At 46.3% G+C, this 21,695-nt stretch overlaps 1 protein-coding gene across 5 annotated transcripts in view; it reads right to left on the bottom strand.

Annotated features, from left to right (window-relative positions):
• Ddr (discoidin domain-containing receptor 2) overlaps positions 1 to 21,695 on the bottom strand; it is a 608,941-nt gene that overhangs the window by 297,281 nt on the left and 289,965 nt on the right. The window lies entirely within an intron of this gene.

The following is a 21,695-nucleotide window of genomic DNA, read 5'->3' as shown; positions in this document are numbered from 1 at the left end:
CAGGTTATATTTGGGCCGGGTGCGATTTCTTAGCTCCGCGTTTCGCCGCGTGCGTTGCACTCAGGTGCGTCTCCGTGGGCCGTTTGCGTGAGGCATAGGTGTGTCCGTCTTCCGCGCTCGCATGGGGGGCGACAGTACTGCATGCCCCGGCGGTGGGTGGTCGACGATGAGAGGGAGGCGCTGCTGTATCCGACCGCCACTGACTGTATCACGCTTACTTTCTTTTTAGAAGACGACGGTGAGGATGTGGGGAGATGCACATTGTTCGAGAGGAATCCACTAGTGAAGCGTACTGAGTATCACACGTCATCTGTTCGGGGATAAAACTGTTTGCTGGGCAGGATAAATCACGTTCTGCTTTGGTTGGCCAGGTACGCGCTGACAGCACGTATTCGGCGCTGTTAGTGCTTTCAAACAGCCGTGTGTCCGCGCCACACCTTTTCCTTCCTAGCAAGGGCAAGTACATTCTCGTCAGACACTGTGTACATTGTAATATGCCAATGTCTTTCCACAGAATGGCACTTAGGCTGCACAGCATCAGCTCTGCAGACTAAGTGCCATTGGAAGTCAGATAGTATTCACTGTGCTTTCACGAAACCCTCTTTTCTAGAACTGAGTAGGAACAGGGGCGCTCTTGCGGTCTTCCAAGTTGGCTGATTTGTCTAAATAAGCTTCCTGCTACCAGCGGCCAAAAAGATGGCAAGTTTGTCGCGTCTCTGCATGAGGTTGTTGGTAATTATTATTAAATATGTATTCTTCCCTGTATGCGTGTAACTAAATTAACATGCGTCATAAGAAGTTGCACGCTTCGATGGCAAATAGATCCATAGCGCTGAGCATGGAAAAATGCGTAGAGAAAGAGCCATTAGACGTACAGGTGCAAATTGTTTTTTGTGTACGTTCATGGGAACACCCAGGCTTGAAAAATATATTTTGCCTTATTATAACGATCCGAGCCTACAGAGGATACGCTGCTACGCGCCTAACCGCCGTTCATTCGTCCCCACAGGCGCACGTAACTGAGCATCTCCCTCCCTTTTACCCTCTTGTGATTTGCGGCAAAAACGGCCCCGGAAAAAAAAAAGGGGGGGGGGGGGGGGGGGGGGGGGGCTCCGGAGGAAACAGCATGCCGAAAAAAATGTCCCCAAGTGAGAAAATTCCTCACGAAAAAGTTTGTACAAGAAAGTTACAGAAGAGTGAAAGCCGAATTGTATGCCCAACAGCTTGCAGAAAAGCTAAACTTATTTTGTCCCGGATGTGTACTCTGGTGACAAGTCCTGGATACAGAGTTGGATGGCAACGAAGCAACGACTTGGTCATCCATGTGCCATCTTCATGGTAATGGTTGGTTCTTCAGAAAGCACAGCATAAATGGCGTCCACACTGTTGGGAAGCTGCGACAGAAGACGATTCCGAGCAGCGTGTTCTTAACTTCCGAATGGCTGTTTGTCCTGTGAGATTGATCTACAGTGGTTGAGTGGAAATTCGGCGTCGTAAGGGTATTGATGAGAGGTGTTCGCCGCAGTGTTACCACGTCGTTCGCTCTGTTTACTCGGTTATAGCTTCCAGAAACTTGAGTTGAATCAAAATGGCCTATTATATACCTCGTGCAGCTGTTTCCATAAGTACTTGCAATAGGCTCGTGCCATGGCAAAAGATTCACCCGAAGGCAAGGTCCGAGAAGCAACCGCTTAAAATACCGCGAAGTAATTTGCAACCTCTAGTGGCAAGATGCAACTAGACGTTGATAGCTGTTGCAAAGCGACCAGTGCACTGCACTTAGCCACCGTAACCAGCATATTTCGTTTCACGATACGTTAAATTATACTCTGGTCTCATGCCGTTTGATGACACCAGGTTTCTGACTTTGATTTTGGAATTTCACACTAGCATTTTCTTGTGTAATTTGTTTTATCTAGGGTTGCAATTCCAGCATTCGGAACCAGATTGTCACCCATAGAACCATATATTCCCAGCCGTAGCAATCAGAGTTTCCATGACTGGAGTTCCGATGGCGACTCAAGACATCGGAACCATGGGTTCCCATGTCTGAATTTGGGATCGTTTTTCCTACTTTGCATATGGGGCCATTTATTCTGGCGGCATTTTTTCCTGGGCCACTTTTTTCGGGAGGAAATTTTTCGGAATCTAGGAGAGGACAGCGGCCATACACCTGATTGAACCGAAGGTTGCTTGAAGTAGAGAATCTCATAAATAAAAAATTCTGCGTGGTCATATGGATAGAGGGAAGAGAAGGTTGCACAAAAGGCCGGGGGGGATTAGAGGCATGTCGGAGGCGAATCACATGCAGTCGGAAGGAAATTCTGAATGACAAAAAAGGCATATCGGAAGGTAGCGCAGCACCCGGGAGTACGAGGTGTCTTAAAGTTAATTATTGGCTGTCGTTTCGAAGGAAAGTTAATGTGAAGAAAGCTACAGCATATATTCTTGCCATTTGCTAATGCTTTTTTGTTCCTCCCTTTCTAGGCGTATCGCAACCAATACCATTTTGTCGATAATTTTCCTTATTTCTCTATAGATTATAGAAGTTCACTTAAATAGCTCCCAGTGCATCGTGAACGCGCAATGGTAAAACAACATGGCAGAAGACAATTTCATACGTCTAAGGCGAACAGCGCATTCAAAGTGAAACAAGAAAGCTGCGTTGCACCTTTCCTGTTGTTTATGGATGGGCGGCAAGGGGAGAACTGAGTAATAGATGCTGTTCCTTAAATAAACCACACGCTTCACATCTAAGTTTCTTCGGACTACGCTCTCGGCAAGCAGCTGCCGCGAGGCGTCGGCAAGCATTCCTATTTCTTCTCATTCTTACCCATTTCCGGGTTGTACACGCATATCAATAGCTATACAGGCCGCCTCCACTAACAATGATGGAAAACTTCATGAATATGCGAGCGCTGTCCCCAGAACCGTGTAGTCAGTGTGCGCCCACACGCCCGCTACCGGAGCATAAACACAGCAAAGACAGAAAAAAAAAAGCAGCGATTAGACGAGCAACCAGAAAGTAGAGTGATAAAGCGAAAGAATACATAAGAAAGAACAGGGAAGCCAGGGCCCAGAAGCGAGGCGCGTGGAGAGTGTGTCCCCGCGCGTTACCAAAACAATGGGACCCCGTTCGTCTCTGCTGTAAGCCCTTGGCCGGCGTGGCCGGAGTCGGGTGTGCGTGTCGCCCAAATCCCTTTTGACTTAATCCCCGTGTTGACAGTGTCAGAGACGGGGGATGGGGCGCGCCCAACGGTGGTGTGGCGCGCCTCCCAGCCGGTCGGCGCACCGCTGCGCCAGCCACCTTCCGGGCCTGGCCAACTTTTTAATGAAAAGTCAACAAAAGAGCCCCCGCCCTCTCCGCCCATCTCGCGTCGACAAACGCCGGAATTTGTCTGGAGTGCGCAACTCGCTTTTTCTTTTTTTTTTCACTTATCTCGCACTGTGCTTCTCTTTCCTTCTACCGCCCACTTACCGCCCCCCTCCCCCCTCCCTCCGCCCCCCCCCCCCCCCCCCCCCCCCCTCCACACACACACATACTCCAACCTTTTTATTTTGCCCCGTTGCATTTCGCCGACATCAAAGAAATGGGCTTGATAGGCCGAGGGTTATGTGAGGAGCACTTATTGCGCGCACCGTTTAAGAAGAGGGAGGGGAACCAGCTGAAACAACAGAGATTTGCTGTGATTCGTCCACGGAGCGCGGAAAGGAATCGCTCCCGTGTCGCGAGCGCAGGTCCTAGCTCGAACGCCGGTCCACAAAAAGGAGATTACACGTGTTTGGGCCCGCGACGCCTCGCTCAGTGATACACTGCGTACAGCGAGGAATCGTATCGCGAATTACGCGGCAAATATCGAGTTCTCTGAGTTCGCCCCTGCACGCGGCCTAATGTTTTTCAAAGAAGCGAACCGTGCGGACTAGGCTGAATCTATCTCACAGTGGCATACTCTTCACCCGACATTGTGGAGGCTCAGAACAGACCCCAGTATGAACTCCGAACAAAAAGAAACCCATTCTTGCTTATTTCAGTTAACATGTTTGGAATACAGAAGTCTATGAGCTTATCTAGGCATATTTTCCCTCAATTTCGATGATAAATTTGTTTTAGGACGCATAAAAACGGGCGTTGACGTGTAAAGGTCTGAGGGTCTCTGAGAAGTGTTCAAAGAGTGTGAGATCTAATTGAATACTCCAGGACATTTGAAGTTACGGCGCGCACACCAGCTTGCATCACTTCCTGCTTTGGCCGGGCTTGGCTTGCCACTGGCCCTCATCCGGCGGCTCCCCAGTCAGTGTCATCCCGCACCCTTGTCCGCGAAAAAGTTCTATCCGTGCTGTTAACCGCATGGCAGCTACCAGAAAGCCTCTCGTTTCGGCGAGAATTGAAATAACAAAAAATAAATGAAAGGTAATTTAGCATTGTGTCACTTGCAAAGAAATTAAAGTTGCGTCCCTCACCTGCAGAAATGTCCAGTGTTATCGCAACGAGCCATGCTTAAAATAGGCTGAGTGGCTTGCTCTTTGATACCTGTGACGATTACCTGCGATTATTTGTCTCGTCTAAGGAGAAAAGTGCACCTGCCGTTAATAGCACTCTTGAAGAGAATGCGATTCGCTCGTCTTGGTGATCTCACAACACCTCCAGTAGAGGCGATGTGCACTCTAACCATCTCTTGACACGTGCAGAATGCTCCTATCTGGATTTTTGTATTGTTTTGTTTTGAGAGAAAATGAAAACCCATGGAATTGCTGTGAAATTTTGTGGCGGAAGCAAAATGTGATTTCTACAAATGACGACGCATGTCGATATTTTCATCGCTTTACAAAGTTGCCTTATAACAAGAAACACAAAACAGTGTGTAATCGGCGGCACGCTTACTGGGCGAGGTCAGCCAGTCTGCCATACTCAACATAAAAAGATCATCAAGAATGAAACTTTACCCAGCATACTGTACATTTAGCTTTTTTTTACTTCCCCTACGCTTTTATTTCTATAAAGCATGAAATTTTACAAAACAAGCTTGAAATGAATGGTCTTCGCGATGTCGGATGAGAATCGAGTGACATCTGTCAGGAAGGAAGCAACACACTTTCCTACGTTAAGCAAGCCGCCACGTGAGTGAAATAAAACAATAAAATTCACTGCTACGTGACGATCAGTGTTAAGCCAAATTCCTTACGGCGTGTGCTTGAATAGAAATGACGAATATTATCCCCTTATACAGTACTCTATACGCTGGTGACGCTACAGCCTTCATCCCTATGCTGCTCGGTAATTTACCACAAAGCCACTATCGAACGCTTGACTTTTCGTGTTACAGGGCTATCTTATTGCTAGTTGAGGTGAATTCATCGCCCTCAAAACAAAATCATGCTTTTTTGGCATAGAAAAAAAAATGAGTAAGACTGCAGTTCAACAAAGAAGAAATCATGTTCATAAACTCTCACCAGTGTCACGGTGTACTTTTTTACAGATGTCTTAGACTAGAATGTTCACGTTAGGAATTCTGGAATGAGAATACCCTGATACACCCACCGCGGTGGCTCAGTGGCTAGGGCGCACGGCTACCGAGCCGGAGTTCCCGGGTTCGAACTCGGCCGCGGCGGCCGCGTTTCGATGGAGGCGCAACGGAAGGCGCCCGTGTGCTGTGCGATGGCAGTGCACGTTAAAAATCCCCAGGTGGTAGAAATCATTCCGGAGCCCTCCTATCTTCCTCACTTCCCTTATGGCGCGGTTCGGGTGTCCACCGTGATATGAGACAATTACTGCGACATTTCTTTTCCTCAAAAACCAATTTCACCAATTTTTTATACATTGATACAGTATACAGGGCGATTTTTTTATTATTTGCAATTTTTTGTCTTCAAAATTGTGAGAAATGCGTTGGTGCGGTGTGCTGAGCTGGATTGTACAGGGAAGCGGACACTGTGTACTTCATATGGAGCAATAATTAGACAATTAATTAACTTAAATTGCCTAATAAACTTTATTATTTTTAATTTTAGGGGACAATGTTATACTGCGATATTAATGGCCGTCGACATCGAAGGTGAGCTGTGGTTTTCAATTTTCATAATGCGCAATGTGGCTCAAAATATCGAACGCCAAAAAATACGCATTTGAAAGCTAATTGAGTTTGCTTTCCCACATAACATACATACAAAATGCCGTCCCTCGCACTTCTTAACCATCAAATACAGGCACAGCTTATGTATTTGGTGATGTAGAGGAATTTAACTTGATTTCGGCGACGACACCACGCGCAGTGACGCCATTTTATAATTAGGTAATGCGGGAAAGCCAACTCAACTAGCTTTCAAATTGTGGTATTTCAATGTGGTATTTCGAACCACATTGTCGATTAACAAAGTTTAAAAACAGAGCTCGCCTTCAGTGCTGATGGCCATCCATTCCGCAATACAACCTTACCCCCTAAAATAAATATAAAAATGTTTATTAGTTAATTTAGGTTAATTAATCGTCTAATTATTGATCCGTATGAAGTACATAACGTCCGCCTCCTGTACAATCCAGCTCAACAGACAGCACTAACGTATCTGTCACAGTTTTTAAAATTAAAGTTTGTAAATGTTAAAAAAGTCACCCTGCATAGGGCTGGTCAACCGATAAAATTACCTCCTTCGTCTGCATATGAAGCGACAGATGTATTTCAAACTAAATCACTACCAACTTGCATAGTCATCATCATCATCATCATCATCAGCCTGACTACGCCCACTGCGGGGCAAAGGCCTCTCCCATGTCTCTCCAATTAACCCTGTCCTTCGCCAGCAGCGGCCACCATATCCCCGCAAATTTCTTAATCACATCCGCCCACCTAATTTTCTGCCGCCCCTGCTACGCTTGCCTTCACTTGGAATCCACTCTGTTACCCTTAAGGACCAGCGGTTATCTTGCCTTCGCATTACATGCCCTGCCCAAGCCCACTTCTTCCTCTTGATTTCGACTAGGATATCATTAATGCACGTTTGTCCTCTCCCCCACTCCACCCGATTTCGATTTCTTAACGTCACACCTATCATTTTTCTTTCCATAGCTTGCTGCGTTGTCCTTAACTTAAGCTGAACCCTCTTTGTTAGCCTCCACGTTTCTGCCCCATAGGTGAGTACCGGTAAGATACACCTGTTGCATACTTTTCTCTTGAGCGATATTGGTAAGCCGCCATTCATGATCTGAGAAAACCTGCCACATGCGCTCCACCCCATTCTTATTCTTCTAGTTATTTTCCTCTCATGATCTGGATCAGCTGTCACTACCTGCCCTAAATAGACATATTCTCTTACTACTTCCAGCACCTGGCTACCAATTGCGAACTGCAGTTCCCTTGCTGGGCTGTTGAACATTACTTTGGTTTTCTGCATGTTAATTTTTAGCCCCACCGCTCTGCTCTGCCTGTCTAATTCACTGATCATGCTTTGCAGTTCATGTCCTGAGTGACTTAGCTGGGCAATGTCATCAGTGAATCGCAAATTACTTACGTATTTGCTGGAAGGGCGCTGGAACGAAAAAAAAATATTTGCTTGTCAGCCACCCACATCGCTGAGCAGTTCTGTCATCTTCATAAGCACCAGACGGCCTCATTTTTCTATCACAAAATAAAAGGCTTTTCTCTCTTCTAATATTTGAACGGAAGTACAGCATACAATTTGCGTGATGTTTCTCTAGTAGGTTCTAGGCCCTGAACTAGATGCAATAGTGAAACAAGAGCGGTGGTTCGCTTTCGCCTTTGAGCCATGCATCCCGCAAATGCTACTGATTAGATTCACACACGAAAGAAGAACCACGACATAAATGAAGGAAGTAGAGCGTAAAGAAGGAACGTGGAAGAAAAGAAAGATTACACAGAATTTTCAACTTCCTTTAATACTTTGCTTCCATACAGTTTTGTCACCTTTATTAGCATCCTAGCGTTCTTGAGTGTTTTTCTTGTTTGATTCTTGGTTCCTTTCGTTACTCTAAGTGTTTCAACTTCGACTGCAACTGCTGGCCATCGATTAAACTTTTCCTGCTCTATTTATACTTAGGTATTGTCTTGTTTTAGGTTGCACTGCGTCTTAAATGAAATCTTTATTATTGTATCATTTCTCTCATGAGGTTACTTTGTGGAAATTTTATAATTAATGCAAATCTCATGCTTCTATTAATAATTCTCTGGTGCTAGTTTCATGACATCACTACTACGTCCATGACGTCATTACTACCATACAGTTAATATGTCACTCTACATGTCTCTGTCTTGACATGGCGTAATTGGCCTATGCTTGCCTTTTGTGTTCTCACACTTTTGTCGCGCATAAAATGTGCCAGTGAGCACTAATGTTAACAGCGGTAGCCGAATACTCGCAAATACCGCCCTTTAGCGCGAAATCTCTTCCTTCAAACGTACATCCTTCGTAAAAAAGAAAAACAAAACCACGTATTCGCTGTTCGGCCACTATGCGAAGCTCTTAGAGACCCCTGACACTCCTAACCTCCGACACCGCTAGCACGAGAGTTGCCCTTAACGGCGAGAAGTTTGGGGCGCCTCTCAGCGTAGAGTCATCCGCATTACACGATAGAAGCAAGCTCCGTGCTCTGAATATTTCTGACAAAAGGCGTACACGTTGTGTTCGTGTCGCCTGCTGGGCAATGTGTTTTCGTGGTGAAGACTTTTATAAAATGGTAACTAGGCCTCCTCCTTCCTGTCTCGCGGAGGTGGTCTAATTTCTCAAAATGACAACTAAAAGGGGAGAAAGATGAAATAAAGCTTGAAAAGATGTCATGTGAAAACAAAGCGTAATACACAGTTAGCATAATGCCGCGATGCAATATAAAAAATGGCGTAGCTGCTTGCTTGCGAACCGTTAGCCGGGAAAAAAATGCGAGATTGCGAAGGAAGCAGTCTGCAGAAGATTAAGTTTCAGTGAATAAAATAACACGGATAAGCAGGCCTGACAATACTCGATGCAGCTGGAATATTTTAATGATTCATTCTTCGACCATGACTGAAGCACGAAATCGGGCAGTTGGGGAGGACGTTGCGGCCCGCTATACTTTTTTGACTACAACCGTATTGTTTCTTCTTAGTACATTACACGTAAGCTTACCGTAATGGACAGACTAAGAAACATGACGCACGCAGTCGCCGTAAGGATTCAGTCTCTCACAGCCATGAAGCATGCTCTACAAGAGCTCTGTCAAAAGCATAGACTACCGCATCTTACAAGTATACTATATCCTTATTCCTCCTCGTTATTTACGCAGAACTGCAATTTATTCAGTAGCGCCACTATTAAGCATGCCCATACGAAGTTGTTTTATTCCCTTGCTCTTTACCCGTGGAGACGGTGTCACGAAAGTGGGGACGCGGGGAAGCGGGTGGATGGGGGAGGGGTTGCCGTACTTTAATTTCTTCTCCCGTGAAAACAAGGGCGCTATTATGTGGACGTCGTTGCAGGAGCAGCCGCAAGTAGAGCCAGGACCTTAATTGATCTCGAAAGCAAGCACGAGAAAACAGAAGGCGCGCGAGGGCTCACGAGCGAGAGAATAACGGCGGTGTGTATAAAGCGCAGCAGCTTATTGAAATGACGGACTCCATGGCGCTCGTAATAAGGTTAGCGCCCCGGTCTCTCTCTCTTTCTCTTTCTTTTTCTGCTGTTCCTTGTCCTCCAGTCTGTTCTTGAATGGCAGGGATGAGTCACACAGGAGGGAGGAGAGATCCTCCCTGACCGTACCCTCTCCGCCTTTACCCTCTGTGTTCGGAACGCTCCGAAGCGTGCAACCGCGTGATTAGTGCACGCATTGGGTAAGATGCGCGAGAGCGACAAATGAGATTTGCTCAACAACCTGACAGTAACATTAACCATACTCCACGGGTGACATTTTTTATCCGGTACGCAAACGTTAGTCAAAAAGGAGGTGCACAGCGACGAAGGAGATGAACCCATGGATAATGGCCGGTGAGGTTAAGCACTCCCAGCAGATGCGGAAAACTTCCCCCAGCCGACTATAATCGCAAGGTGCTTACTTCTTATGCCCTGTGCAGTAAAGCACACCTGCGAGTGTTACCAGCCGTATCAGTTTTGCCAATTTGCTTTGTCTCTGACGGTCGTTGGGTATTCCACCATGTTTTCTAATAAGGGAGTAATTACTCATTGACGTCCACCCGAGCGCAGCCATACGGCTACAAAGGAAAACTATACAGCTTTCTCGTCAATGAGTAATTACTCCATTATTACAAATCTACTCCACCTTCGGGGATTCCCCTAAACATTTGGTCTCCACCATGTTTTAGCCTATTTATTCACTATAGCGGTACCTACATGGCCTACACTATATAAGCACGCGCTGAACTGAAGCGCCTCACAGGGGTATCGGCGCGAAACAACGAAGAGGAAGAAAACAGGCCCGCACTGTAGGTCACGTGCGTCGGTCGTCTACCGCCAGTTATCACAGCGGATGCAGCGCGGAACGGTGAAGGGAGGAAGAGGAGGAGGAATGGCGACGTGACGAAGATGAAAAAGTGCACGAGCGTGCAGTTGCAATATGGATATTCGTTTTCCCAGATTCCTCAATTTTTATTTATGAGCCGCTTGAGATAGGTCTGGATGAATTTTTCTGCTGTTTGGTACTGCACCAAACCCTGGCCAATTCCCCACCGTCGGTATGTGCCATCGCTTCAGAGGCAACAACAACAATAACAACAACAAGAACAACAACCGAGAATGCACAAGAACCCAAACGCTATCATGGTGAAACCCCCTGCAGTCAAGGGACATGAAAGGGCACGACGTCATTCAATATGGCAGAACAAAAGGCCCTTTGTGTGTTCCAAACCCAACTTGAACCCCTCAAACTTCTCGGGCATCACCGCCAGGCTGTGGCCAGTGCGTTAACTAGTGTTCGTACACATGAACCTTGCCCATGTGTTCAGCAGCAGTAATGCGGAAACCTTTGAACGGGATTGGGTGCTTCAATATCCAGAACGGATCATCAGAATCTGGAATGCGATGCATGCTTGACGCCGGTACAGAGAAGCACCCAACATCTCGGCAACAGCAGACATCTGCGCAAGAAGGGGGCCGAACGCATCTTTAACGCTGAATAAAAAAGCGGATGAACATCCCAAAAAAACCAAGGTCTATTCAGACAGTACGTCCAACAGCATCCATGACACGCTCAAAAATGTGCTGTGAAGCCCATCCGCTGAGTGGGTGATCAAAAGAGCTCTCACAGCTATTGTTGCAAAAGCTCATATACAGAGTGCTCAACTTAAGACTTCGTACAATTTTTAAAAATAGGCTTTTTGAGGAAAAGAGTGCTTTTTTCACCTTAGCATTGTCAGTGGTGCCGTACATCAGAATACAATGAGAGGTGATAACTAGCAGGCTGGTTAACTAACATTGGATAGTTTAGTTCTTAACTATTACTGTTAGGCTCCTTAATCATTGAAAGGCGTGTATCCCACAGTAATTAATATCCATATCAGTTTTTACAATTTTGAAAACATGGTAATCCTCGGTGCTGTGGCCAAACAAATTTTGGCTATTTCGACGAGTTCCGTGCACTGGAGAGGTAGCTTTGCCTGCAAGCTTCTCGAAAGAGCGTGCATTTTGGCGCGATGTAGCCAAATTTTTTTGGGCCACAGCTCCGAGGGTAACCGCGTGTTCGAAGTTCTTAAAACTGTCATGAATATTAATTATGGTGGGCTACAGGCCCCTCAGTAATTCAGAACACAGCAGTAATAGTTAAAGGCAAACTATTCAATATTAGTTAACCATCCCGCTAGTTAGCACGTCTTAGCTGTATTATGATGTAATACACCGCTGAAACTCCTATTCCGAGAAAAGCGTACTTCTAACTCAAAAAGCCTATCTCTAAAAAGTGTGTGAAGTCCTAGGTGAAACACCCTGTATATTATATACATATGTGTACATCATGAAGTGTGTCGCCAATTTTTTATTTATTTATTGAACTCGGGTATTGGAAAGCGGTGTTGTGACAAGGATAACAATAAAATACAGTAGTAGGCACTCAATACGAATAAGTTTAATAAAGCTTGCTCATCACACAATGTTATCTAAGGCTTCGCGAAACAGAAAATGATAATCAACAGTTCCAAGTTGTGCTGGAAGGGTGTCCCAGTCGACAGACGTGCTAGGAAAAAAAGGAACGAAGACTTTGTGTGACATGTCTCGATCTCAACTTTATGCGTCTTTCGAAGACAATCAACAGTCTTGGTAGTCATCAGCAGGCCATTAAAAGATATTTCGCGTGAGCTTCTGGACTCGTGGAGAAAAAGACAAAGCGATATTATGCGTGCTTTTCAGACTCAAGTAATCGAACAGAAAGCGTTGAGGCGCTGCAACGATGTAATGAGGCACGGGAAATTTATAAGCATCAAAACGTACGCTATTTCTTTATTTGTATGTTTATCCTTCTGACAATATGGTTTTATCAATATTTTTAATCATACGGAGGTTCAAGCACGCAACGCGTTGAACAAACGGTTGCGCACTGATAAAGAAACGCGAACTTGAGCAATGACGCATAAAGCATATTTCTGCCGCAAGCCATTCGTTTGCGTTTGATCTCAGGCCTATCGGCGCTTTAAGGGGGAACTTCATACGATATCCTGTGATTTAGCGACTAAGTGAGTGTTGCGTAAAGCTATCGAGCGATCGAGAACTGAACGATCGCCGAAGGTGACTGCAAGAGGCCATTCTTCAAAACTCAGCTCAGCTAAAAAGCTTAACGCCGGCTAAAATATTTTAAACACATAAGAAAAACTCAGCAAACTCCGTCGCACTCACCAGGGGACGCCTTGCAAAGAGCAATGTACTCGGCCGCCGTGATTAATTTCCGACCGGTGTAAGCAGTCTAGCGCCGCAGTCCATATATATTCCGGCCGTTGCCTCACATCTTCAAGATTTTTTTTTTCCCTCGAAAAGAAAATGAGCGAGGAAGAAGAAACAAGGAGCCTTGTTTGCATCTCTCCGGCTTTACGCGTGAATTTCGGCGCGATCATTCTTCAATATTACACGCGATGACAGCGCCGGAAAAGATCAAGGGAGAGAGAGAGAATGAGAAAGCAGAAACGCGAAGATACATGCACAATCTTAAGTAGCGCCGCGTTGGCAGTTGCCCTTTCGCTGTAAGCCGTGGCTAGACTGGGCGCCACGAAATGAGGCAAGCAGTGAACGCGTTCACGGCTGTGGCGCAAAGGCCAACTTCTACTGTACAGTTTCGCAAGTTTTAGCGGCGAACAGAGAAAACAACAAAAAGCGAATGAAGAATGAAAACGCTGAAGCAAAGGAGCCAGAGAATCCCGGTGAGTCTTGCAGCGCAGATATTGCCTCAGTCGGCCGTCGGTCTTCATTAGGCCGGCGACGTCTCAAGGGCCGGTGAACAAACGCGAAGCAGTCCCGGGCCTTGGACCGTGTTAGCAGGCCGCGGAGATGCGCGCGCCCGGACCGGTATGCGCGCAACTGACACCGGGGGCGCATTTTAATCCAGCCAAAGTCTCAGACGTGAAAGAAAAACCCAAGGCGAGTGCTCCGCAGGCGCCAGACTGCGCGTAATACAAGGCGGATAAATGTGAAACATGGCTAACTTGCGAAGAAACGTCGCCCTCGTCTCGAGCACGTACCATGAAAAGAAAGTAAGGCAAGAAATTGCTCGCATTTTCCCGTACTTTGTCTTGCTCAAGACGTGCCGCTGGTGTCGAACCTAAGCACCATTTATAAGTGACTGACGTCCTCGCTCTCGTTGCCTTTCGTGATTGGCCAGCGGATGGACACGGCCGAACAACGAACCCTGCTTGCTTGCGAAAGCGTTGTGAATTCGGTCGCTGATTGGCTCGCGCCAGCCAGTACCACGCAGAACGTGTCGAGCTTTTTGTGCGAAGAAATACTGACCTTGTTCACGTGCTTAAGTTCTGAAATTCTGCTATTGGCGAGGGCATGAAGTTTCAGTTCGGCTAGTTCGCACGTTGCGACGATTAAAAATTTAGAAAACGGGCGATTAGAACGATGCAGCAACAAAAATCTAGTGCCTTATTCACCGTTCCCTGGGGAAAAAACAAACAAACAACGTGTTTACGTTCGATATTCCGCGACTCAAGATGACAGTACACGATAAGGATTGCGATCTTGCGAAAAAGAGTATGACTGGATGGCGTGCAACGATGTGTAGAGAACATTTTGAGGCCTTACTGAGACGCTATGGCATAAATCCCATGATGGCTATGCAAACTCTTTTTTTTTTCATAACTTAGCTGATTTATTCTTTCCGGCATTCATCATGTACTTATCTACTCAGGAGTGGTATGCGCAAATATTTCATGCGCAAATATTTAATTGAGACGATATGCACGAACAAACTAATGCGGAGATTGCGTATGACATACCTTCTGAAAACTTTACTTGTGCTTATTATAAACAGTCTTTTCCAAAATTAAGCATACCAAAAACAATAAGAAAGCCAGACATACTTTGTGAATTTTTGCCGATATTAAAAAAAAGTATTGAGTTTTCAGGCCCGATTTTGACTTTAATGAATTCTTTTTCTCGGGAAGATTACGCAGCACAATGAAAGCGCAGTGTTATGAGACCAACTTTGAAGTTGCATAAAATGACCCCATAAGTTCCAGGGTGACGTTTAGTTCGTCGATGCCTGCATCTCACGTGGCAGAATAAGGAATGACACCGATTACTAATAGGCGAATTCAATCCCTTTTTTTTACTCGCGTATCGACCTCTCTAACCGATGTACATGAAATAACAACTGATTGATGGCCCTATTTCTTCCTTTAAGCCCCGGCCTCCGAAGGTGGAATTGTGGAAATACTCACGGAGCTAAAAAAATACCGTCTTTAGCCATTTCAAAACATTTCAGACACCGCTCAAGTACTGATACGAAATACCGCTGAAGCAACACCAATCAAAAAACCGAAATTATACACCAAAATGAATATATGTTCGGTAACGTGGATCAGAACAACATCGCCCTCGCTAAATTCTCAGGTATCAGTAAAATATTCGACCTCATAAATCACAGTTTTTGTGTAAGAAGCCAGAGTGTTACGGAACAACAGGCAAAGCAGTGCTCTAAATTTAAATCCTACGTTTCATGTAAATAACATACGTTCAAATCAGTAATTACAAGTCGACAGTGCGAGCAGTACTCTATAGCCACAATTTTTTTTATGTTAATAAGATACATTATATTAATATATCTCGTTAATGTAACGCTGTGAAACCGATCGCACAGGTTGAGCGAGTAAAGTACCTGGGTGTCATATACGAACCTCACTTAGGCTGGCGACCAGGCATATCAGAATTATTGTGTTGAAAGGAGAGCGCGCTATTGGGCGACTTCAGGATCAGCAATAAAAAATTTGGTACACGCCGTGACACTCTTTGTTCCTTTATAAGGCTTTTGCAAGACCGATACCTGAATTCAGCAGCGTTCTTTTCTCCAGTTGTCCAAGGTATAAGATTCAAGCTTTCTTTCTTCTAGAGAAGCGCGCTCTGCGTGTTTGCCTTTGGATTGCCCAAATAAGTTGGAAATGCTGTCCTCCACTTGGAAGCCCGCATGCAGGATTTAAACTCAATCTTCTTTCACTCTTATTTCAGCTTCAAGCTTGTTTCACCTGTAATAGCCTGTAATAGCCACAGCAATTTTGAATGCAGCGTTCTTTGCATAGTTTTTAATTTGTCGAAAAAAAAAACAGCTTCGGAACCTATCTTGTATCCACAAAATTATAACCGCCTTCAATTTATATTTTTACAGATTATTACAGATTTATAATAGCGAAAAGACGCGACTCTCAGACAGCATATCTAGCTTAGCCCCAGCGCGACTTGGGTAGGCATGTCTGCGCTGCGACAGACACCCGATTGTGAACTACCAATAGTAAAAACAAATTACAGACGTCACACGCTAAGATTCTCGCAGTCGTAAATCGTGAATAAATTATTCGATGCACACGTTATCAGGCAAAAGAAAAGGAACTTGATCTTTTGAGATTTGTTGTTCTTCATGAACCCTCCTTTTCCACAGTTTCATTGCGTGTCTTTGCAGGTGCAAAAAAATGCTGGCGTATACTAACCGTTTTGTGACGAATGCACTCTTCTTTCGTCTCTTCTTTTCCGCCCTGTATGGTTTGTGTTCTTTTTTTTTTTGCACATTTCACTAAACCTGCCTGCTTTTTTTTTTTTTTTCCCTCTATGCGCACACTAACGCAAAAGTGAAGATGTGAAAATGTAAGCGTAAATGTGCTAGAGCTACAGCCTGCTGCACGGTGAATGGAAACTTCATCAAGTGGCCGAGGCTGCTATTCCCACTCCACTACGTAACTATTCTGGAAATAAATTTCTGCTCATTATAGCTATTTTATTTTAAGCGTCCGTTAATCTGACAGTGATGCTAATCAGGCTGCAATGAATGCTACCAGCACGGACTGAAAAACCCAGTGTGTTACGAACAGCGGTGCGTGCATATACGAAATGTTCGAATAGCGAATCAAATATCATTTTATTCTAATTGCTGAACGATTCGAATGGTGCATGCTCGAAAATTTTCGAAATTAATCGAACATGTTCTGGCGCACACGAATAGCTTTCGAATAACTACTCGAAAACAAACGCAGCACATCATACTGCGGCGATCGGTCTGCGAGTGAAGAGGGCTCCGCGCCGGATGAGGTCCTTTCGGGTGACGGCATTCGTAATGATTATACGCGGCCTCCAAGGTTGCACGACATGGCAGGATTTAGACAGTTTTTGCAATCCCTGCCGCTATGCCCAGTCTGAGAGGCCCGTGGACCATTAAACGCGCCCTTCTCAGCTGCTGAGATGTGGTGCCAGTTTATAGCATTTATTTTCGTATTGCATCCATATAGTGGATATTAGCGTTGCTTATTTCGACAGCTATAGCTGCAACTCCATGCGTTATGACGTCATACCGCTGCGCCGCTGCTAGCGCTTCGCCATTTTCTCTTGCACACCACAAGTAGCGATTGGTCGGAAATTATTCGATTCGTTTTCAACTCGATTCTTTCACTATTAGGTTCGCATTCTATTTGTATTCGATTCAGGTTTGAGCTACACTATTCGTATTCGATTGGGTTTTGAAAAAAGTAATATTCTCACACCGCTACTATTTATACCAGCGCGAAGTAGCAAATGGGCATGCTGTTCAGGCCGTCCTCCTCATAACTCGTCACCGAAATGGCAAGAAAGATTCCAAGACCCGCGCACACAATACAACAAAAGGCGTAGCTCTCAGTGGCCGGAAAGATACTTAGTTTTCTCTCGGCGGCTAACAATAAAGAGCTCGCGGAAAACTGCATGCTTTATTTTTGTTTTTTGCTACCAGCAAGTTTTGGCCAGTTGTGGAAGCGTATACATGCGAACATCATAGCTCACACAAGCGGCGATTATGGGTTGTCCACCATCGCCGCGTTGAGGAAAGGGTCAAGATGTGCTCTGCGTGTCAAAAAAAAAAAAATAAAGCTTCCGTATCGGTGGCCAGTAAACAGAAACAAATAATGAGAAGGAAGATACTGAGCCATCCAAGGAGAGGAAGGAAACCACTAGATAGACGAAGAGCCATCTATTGAGAGGCTCAAGAAGCGGACAGTAGACGAGAAAGTGCGACGAAGGAGGGCGCACGTTCATTTTTCACCCGCATGCCGGGGCCATCATTCGAGGAGCGAGCGCAGACGAGCGGGCTCGCCGCAAAGAAAAGCGAAGGCGCGTCGCCGGCGGTCGCGCGCGGAGAGAGAGAGAGAGAAGAGGCGGCGGAGCGTGATGCGGGGGAAAGGAAAAGAGAGGGGGTCGAATTCGGCGCGGACATCTGCTAGTTGTTTTCCAAGGATGGCACTCAGCGGTCCGGGAGCGCGGGGAAAGCAGCCCGAGGGGTGGGTGGCGACGTCGCCATGAGGCGGCCACGGCCAGATTGTTTTCCGGGTGATGTACGATGCCCAGCCCGAGTGCGCGCTAGCCTCGCTATCAATTAATAACCTCTCTCGAAGACGACACGGCTCGTGATGGATGCCATACCGGTTCCGCGGCGCGGGCAAGGCGGGCACTGCACTTCTTGAGACTGGCTCGGAGATCGCGTCGTCGCGGGTTGCGTACGCTACGGCCTTCAAAGGCTGCGGAATCGGTCTCACTTTCTCCGCCATAGACAGCGGAGAGCGTGGGAAAGCGGTCGGGTAGCAAAGAGAGAACAAAACGAAAGAGCCTCAGGGTAACCAGCTTCCCGCATACGGCAGGCTGTTCATTTAGTTTGACTCCCCTTTCGGAGACTCGTTATTCCACCGTGGTGGCCAAAATCGATACGTGCGATGCTCTGTAAGAGTTCTTTTCGCTTCCAGAATTTGTCGGTACTCCGAAACCAGCCGTTAACTTTTCTTAATGGTTGTATGGATGTAGTGTGCATATAGTGAAGTGGAACTGACAAATGCTCACGCATCTGGTTCTCTTCTACTTCCTTGTAATCTGATCACTTGACACCCTGGTATCATTTGGGCTATTTGGCGTTTCTTGAAGTAAATTTTGTTTCCTTGGACATTTAGCACTTCTCATGCTCCAGTTTTTCTCTCCCCCATTTTAAGCATCAGCCATCGCATTTCAAATTTCATTTAGCGCAGCCTGATATCGCGGCACTGCATACTGGGTGTTTCACGCAACTTGAGCCAAGACCTAAACAAAAGTGGCCAACCATAGGTGACTGAGATCAACGACATATTGTCTGACATCTTATTCCGCAACTAAGACACCTTTATTTTCGGATAAATAGTTAATCATCTAATATAAATTATGCAGAAGATGTAACGCTCATTTTAGGCCCAATCATCCTAATCGTTATCTCGGATTTCTTCTCCTGCTTACGTTACTTCAATTAGCTGGCCGAAGTTCTGCAGCTCAGGACAGGCGTTCAGCATTTACCTTTCTTCGCAGGGACGTGGCCTCTCTCTCTCTCTCTAGGCAGGCTGGTTTCAGCACTGCGCGGGCATGCCATCGCGTCTACACGAGGGTATATGCAAGGTTGAGAAGAACAAAATAACAAAAAAACGGAAACAAAACAAGCATCCCGAGTAACCTTGATGCACACTAGCTACACGAACAAGTGGTGCAATTCCAAAGTGAAATTCACGACCTAGGAATTTGTACTCTGGTCACTATTTCTACGATGAAGAGGCAGTATGTACATGGGATCTTATCGCTGCTCAAGCAGCGACCCCCTGGAAGTATGCGGACCAATGTCAGAAATTTGTAAAAACTGAAAAAAAAAAACCTTAGCAGAACAGAAGTAGACTAGCGGCATCCAATTGTTTGCATTTCTTTTTTGTTTCTATACAATGTCCTACTCCGAGGGTTCGTTCTGCCGCATCGCTCTTGAGTAGGCTACCATACACGGCGCGGCCTGCTGAAGGCAAAACTTCTCTGCTGAACTTTAGGCTGGTAAATCTACGGGTCGCTGCTGCAACTCTTTAGAAGCAGGAACGAAATACGAGAAAATTAAACAAAACAAAAAGATCGCGTAAGTTGAAAAGGAAAAAAACGGAATGAATGAGGCCATTTTAGAAAATAAAACCTGTGTTGCTTTACGTGTACATTCTCTCACACATAATACTGCGCCTTCGGGAACATTTCACGATATTGTGTACAGTATTAAGATAACAGCATTACGAGCGGAGGTTTATTCAGATCAGGAAGGGCGACTGAAGCCAGCTAGATCGGCTTGCCGAGCACGAGACGTACTTAGATCGTTTTTATCATTTTATGCGTAGTCGGCGATGCCGACCACGCATCGGGCGTCACACTTCCCCCTACGCAGCCGAAGCCCACAGGGCGAGTTAAAGCGGCGTCACAGTGGCGTCACATGGGCGTCACAATACAAACAGAGCTTACAGTTAGAGAGTGACAAGCGGTTTGCCAGGGTGACCTGCCAAAATAAAATAACAATTTCGCGCGTGGACACGTTCGCTCTACGAACGCTATTGTTTACAAGATCGCATTCCAAGAGGGACGCCCATAAAACGTTCCATGGTGAAGTCGAATGGCGGTCGGCAGTTTAAAGGATGGTAAACAGCTGGATTTGCTTAACATGCACGCAGATGGCGACTAGATGCTTAGTAGTCATGAGAACGAAAAAATAAAAAAAACTAATATGTCGAAAATTTTTATATGACAGCAAATGGAAAAACCAAATCTTAATCTAACTGTTCACATGGCTAGCGCACTTATAGCCGATTTTCAAGCACAGCTTACTTCGCCCTGAACCTCTGCAACAGAAGGTACGCATATGATTGATTCGTGGAAACGACGCACAAACTTGTCGGTTTCGACGACAGCAATATTTAGAGAACATTGCTCACAGCCTATCGCATATATTTGCAACTCGGGGCTCAGTACAAAAATATTTGTAGACGCAGCATGACCCATATGCCGCCTAAGGCTCATCGAAACCGGAAGGTGTTTAACATGCCCCTCGAGCTATCGTTTCTCCAAATACATTTGCACAAAAACACAAAACTAACAGCACTCACTGGGGGGATAGAATAAGCGCCGCAAAAGCAGATAAGTGTCCAGAGAGCGGTAAAAGAGAACTGTGTGAGAAACCCGCGTGAATAATACAGAGAGCTAGATAGTTAGAGAGCAAGAAAGAACGACAAGAACGAACTTTGAGCGTGCAAAACGAAGAATAACGAGGATGATGTCGAACGGGAAAGGGGCGGCGTAACGCACTGTGTTTGGGAACAAGCGTCTATCTCGGAGCGTGCGGCACGGCGGTGTTATATGCCGAGGGTGTTGGAAATTCGCACTTATTAAATTTTCTCCCCGACCCGAAGCAGGATTCTCCCCCCGGTGCAGCGCGCTAACAGGATGGAAGCGTGCTTGCCGACTGAGCCGCACCGCACCGGGCGCTCCTACCCCCCCGTCCTCTCATCCCGTGGGTTCAGACAAACAGGGCCGCGTTTCCTCGTCAAAGCATTGTGCGGCGTCGCCATGGCCTCGCCGCCCTCCTCCTCCGTTTCATCTTTATGCACGTGCGGGCGAGGCCAGAAAGAGAGCCGCTCCGCGTACCTGGCGGCGTTATACACCCCCACGTTTTCCGCCATTTCTTGCTTTTAATTTTTTTTTTCCCCAGTAGCTGTAGGAAAGGCGGGAATGGGAATAGGGGTAGGGCGGGGGAAGGGGGTGATGGAGGAGAAGTTGAAGGACTATACTGCATTCACTTCCTATGGATGGTCCCCCGAGCTCAGTGCTGGACCTCGTCAACGACAAGCCGCCCGGTCCACATCTCTCTGAGTCCTGTACAGGAACCGCTGCCGCCGGCGGCTCGTGCCAATTCGAGATTGAATTACCCGGGGGTCTGTTGGCAGCGCCACCTTTGGCGGTGCTGCTTGCACACTGTGGAGGCAGGGCGGGGGGAGAAGGGGGGGGGGGGGGACAGGCGTGGGTAGGCAGGGTAACACAGCGGTGGAGGTCCTGCACACCTAAGAACGCTGCCAGCCTTCTTTATACACACGGCCTAGCGCATTATGCCAGGGTGTGAGGAAGTGGTAGGTTGAATATGAAAAAACTGAGGGAATGAACTAGCGAGGCTCCATTCCAAAGCTTTTAGCAAGGAAGCGCCAGAGGCCGAAGCCCGAGCTCCTGACAGTCCGTTTCTCTTG

The sequence above is a fragment of the Amblyomma mixtum genome, chromosome 3 (assembly GCF_055824585.1).
Source record: "Amblyomma mixtum isolate Tamu chromosome 3, ASM5582458v1, whole genome shotgun sequence".
NCBI lineage: Eukaryota > Metazoa > Arthropoda > Arachnida > Ixodida > Ixodidae > Amblyomma > Amblyomma mixtum.
Note: the sequence above shows the minus strand (reverse complement) of the source record. Positions and strands in the feature narration are given on the sequence as shown.